The 477-nt window shown below is 39.8% G+C and overlaps 1 protein-coding gene across 1 annotated transcript in view; it reads right to left on the reverse strand.

Annotated features, from left to right (window-relative positions):
- The window catches only part of LOC119587862, a gene marked incomplete at its 5' end in the record, with an annotated part of 13,833 nt that overhangs the window by 6,483 nt on the left and 6,873 nt on the right, over nt 1-477 (reverse strand).

The following is a 477-nucleotide window of genomic DNA, read 5'->3' on the forward strand; positions in this document are numbered from 1 at the left end:
TCGTAGGTTTTTAATCACGTATGAATAAAATCCATGCCCCTCCCACACACCATACGCGACCCAGGAAGGAAGGAAAGGGCAGGGAGGACTTTTGTAGATAGATGTTCGTGTTATGTAAGGTCGATAAACATAATTGGAGCACTACAGTCACCTGACAGCTTCTGATTTTCTTTTTAGTTTATGTAATAGTATACGGGGAGGAGAGAGGTGGGGAAGGAAAGGGCAACTGGGTTATGTTACGTAACTGAGCAGTTAGAAAATGAGAAGTCTAGTAATGGTTTATTATACCTACAAATGAGGGTAATAGGTACAAGAGCAATAGGAAAAATCAAAACCGAAATCAAGATAAAATGATAAAACTGGCAATTCAGCCCAAACACTCGAATTCTCCGATTCGCCAAATCGCTCTTCTATATTGATCACGTGACTCTTATTACTCGTGCTTAGTACTTGTGTAATGGATTTGTAAAACCTGTG

The sequence above is a fragment of the Penaeus monodon genome, chromosome 23 (genome assembly GCF_015228065.2).
Source record: "Penaeus monodon isolate SGIC_2016 chromosome 23, NSTDA_Pmon_1, whole genome shotgun sequence".
Lineage (NCBI taxonomy): Eukaryota > Metazoa > Arthropoda > Malacostraca > Decapoda > Penaeidae > Penaeus > Penaeus monodon.